We start from the raw sequence: 3,717 nt of genomic DNA on the forward strand, positions 1-3,717 counted from the left end.
TACAGTTAAGTTTACTTTCTCTCACTGTTTTTAAAATACATTCCTATCCCTCCATCCCACCAACTAGGAAGCAAATGGGCAAATGCTTAATTTATATGGGTGACAGGATAATAGAGAGACTTTGAACAAGCATGTGTACCCATAAACAAAGTGCATCACAAAACGCACTGCCTCGTGCCCTTAACTGCTCCTCCAGTATCATCACTGATCTGATGTCAGGGTGCTAAGGACTTTCAGGAAATGGTACAAAGCTTCAGTAAAAACACCTCATAGTGGGTGTTTGACGTTAGGAAGCATGTTAGAGCCCTCAGCTTTGATGTAGTGTTATTAAGTAGTGACAGTAGCTGTATGTGTGAACGGGGATTGTGTGACACAGGGTCAGTGTGTTCATGTGTAAATATAGCTGAGACGCGGCGGCTGCAGTTTTTCACCTGATAGTTTAGAAGCTTGTTTACATCTCATGTTGCTCTCATTTCAATTACAGCTCCCCCTCACTTTCTGCTTCACTGAACTCCTCTTGTCATCCTTCTAATGTGTGAAAGTGGTCTCAGTCAACCTATTGACACATCATTAGCATGCTAAAGGAAGCAGCTAACTGTTCGTGTCACACATTTGTTTTCTCTCTGCTCTGTTTCGGTATCATTGGATCGTAGCTGTGAGGTGCAGGAGACTCTGCAGAGTCTGCTTCCTAAAACTCTGACCTGAATCGTGTTTCCATGCAGGCTGTGACAACCAGATTAGGTTACTGCAGTTATGCCAACTGTCATGTAGCAGCATTTCAGTCATGGACCATGGACAAGGAACATAGCAACATTTGATAAAAACATCCTTAAAATGAGACAAAGAGTTTATATCAAAATCCATAGAATCCAAATGAAAACAGAAGAAAAGAACTGCGTTATTTTGCCGGAGCCCCCTGCGTTGGCAACCCCTCTGCACCACCGGACTGGCTCCATTCAAATAAATGAGAGGGCTGCATTTTTTCACACAGAGACAAAGTTGGTCTGAATGTGGCCTTATGCTAGTAGCAGCTTGCGTAGCCTCAAGCAGGGATGAGGAGCGGGCTACAGAGGTCTGGTAAGCTCACTTCTAACTCCGCTCCCCCAGATTTTTTCTGCCCCATCCAACGCTACCTTAAGTGAGGTCACATACACTACATTTCAGTACAGTACAGTAATACAGTAGTACTCCCCAAGACCTGTAAACAGACTTTGATGTAAAATTGGTTCCACCATAACCCCTTGAACACACCGTCAAGGAGGAATTCTCAAATCAGCCAAACTTGAATGAGACATGATGTTCTCTGTGACAGATCACTGCACTCGAGCAAGTTTCATGTCCCTGAAGGTGTTTCATAACCTACTGAAATAAATGGAGACCAACAGCAGCCTGAATGAAAATGAATGGGAAACTGTCTTTATGACTCTAAAAACTGAAATGCATGGTTTGGTCTCATTTCGTTGGACACTGTGCTCGTCATCATGTGTTGGACACTGGTAGTGGAGAGTTGAGGGGTTTAACAGTAAACAATGTCTTCTTTTTATCCCTTTGTTATTTAATCCAGATGGTAAGGTGTCACACGTCCTTCCAGAGATTAACCTGATGATCAGGAAAACCATACAAACTCAGGTATTTGAGGTTGCTGCTGACCGTACGCTTTGATTAGGCTGACACCTTTATCTGCTTCTTCACAGAATCGGGGTTACTGAGTGCATGTAAATGAGAGCGATGAGGGGAGGTCCCACTCTGCATGTAAATTTGAGTGGAAAACAAATGCACAGCTCTTGAGAGTCTTGAAAAATCCCCCATGACATCTGACTTGTTTCCTCTGTGGTTTGAATAAATAATGTGTGAGAGAGAGAAAGACAAAAAAAGCCTTGGTTTAGATTCAGGTTTAGGTTTGTGGAAGATCTGGTGGAGGGTTTAGTCATGTAGTGGACTTTTTCAACAGCATCATAATGATTATCATTATGTTCACACTGGCTTATTAAAATATGAACAAAAGCTGTACACATAAAGTCATATTGACTGACAGGTAACTCATTCAATGAGTTTGAGATGTCATTCTGCATCATCAGTGCTACATGGACAAGACTGTCCTCCCAAGAAGAACAACAGCAATAGATGTTTCAGCAAGTGTCCTAAAACATCATATGTTTACGTCAAAGTGACAAAGCCCTACTAATTATCACAGGAGCACAGGAGGAAGTCAGGTGACGTTATTATAGAATGACGAAGTCTGCATTAGGGTGTTTTTTTAAAAGCATGACCACAATCGTTCCCTAACCTTAACCAAGTGTTTATTATTAAAACCATGACAATAAATGTCCCCTAACCTTAACAAAGTACTTATTTTAACCCAACCAGACCTTAACCATAACTTTGTCACATCATAAAACTGATTTATTTTTCAACAGTGATTTGTAAAGGCAAAGACAAATTATATGGTCCTGCTGATAGGGCCATCAGATCAAAAAACACCTCTATTTGTTGTTCAAGAGGGCATGGAAAAACAACTCAAAATTCAAATCAAAACAAATCATATTCTGGTGACTGACAGCAAATCTTGCTGCTCTTTACTGAACTTGATCCGATTTTGTATCCTCGCTGGTGGTAACAAAGTGCTGACGAAGAAATCATTGATTATGAGCATTATTTTTTCAGGGCCTGTGCCTTAACCCCCAGGCCTACAGGACATACGGCCTGTCGTCGGATCATGTCATGTGTTTATAACTAAGTCATAGAGGGGCGTGACTGCCTTTCAGACAGTATCTCCTTGAAAGCATCATATTGTTGGACTCGAAAGGAGTGTAACAAATGAAGGAAAGCTTGAGTGAGAAGTTCAAACCCTGGCTCTTTTCTCACCTCCACATAGCTGACCGCTCACTCTGTGAAGTTGGCATCAATGTTGCATTATTTGTTTCAGAAAGTTACAAAAATTGTCAGACACAGCTCTCCCAATTGCGACATTGGAAAGGTATGGGGGGGGGGAGGGTGTTTCCTTTGGTGCTAACATAACATAATGCTAACATCAGTGGTCACAGATACTGCCTTGCAACACCTTTTTGTGTATGTGTGTCACACACGCCTGAGATGAGAAACAAGAGAGAGATTAATTCTTGGGGAAATCCCTGCACAGCATAAAAAGTCTGACTCACCAACATGAATCATCACAACACAGCTCAGGACAGGTGAAAGCAAGGAGAGAGAGGAGAGGTTCATTTGTCCCACAGACAACGTCAGGTGACTGTGTGTGAGAGCATTTCAACACTTGGATGGACATGAAATACTTCTGGTTGAATCATCATTACAAACAAGGAGACACAACAAATAACACATGTTTATGAACATGTGTGAGCCGTGAGTTTTTACAGATTTTCCTCTGATTAAAGTGCCGCAGACAGGGTAGGGAAGTCATGGGATTTGTTGACAATAAGAAAACTATAATGCCAGTCTTATCCTTTAAGGAATATTGTGGTTATTGTTAAAAGTAAACTTTCCAGTGTGAGGGTGAGCCATCATGTCCTCATGTTCTCTTTCACATGCTGCTGTTTGGTTTTGAGCTGTGTGCTGACTCTGCACACAGCCAGCCTCAGCTGTCAAACATTTTGTGTGCTCCAGGAATCTGGAATCAGAATCAGAATCAGGTTTATTGCCAAGTAGGTTTACACATACAAGGAATATACTTTGGTATTTTGGTGAAAAACAATAAACATA

The sequence above is a fragment of the Siniperca chuatsi genome, linkage group LG2 (assembly GCF_020085105.1).
Source record: "Siniperca chuatsi isolate FFG_IHB_CAS linkage group LG2, ASM2008510v1, whole genome shotgun sequence".
Taxonomy (NCBI): domain Eukaryota; kingdom Metazoa; phylum Chordata; class Actinopteri; order Centrarchiformes; family Sinipercidae; genus Siniperca; species Siniperca chuatsi.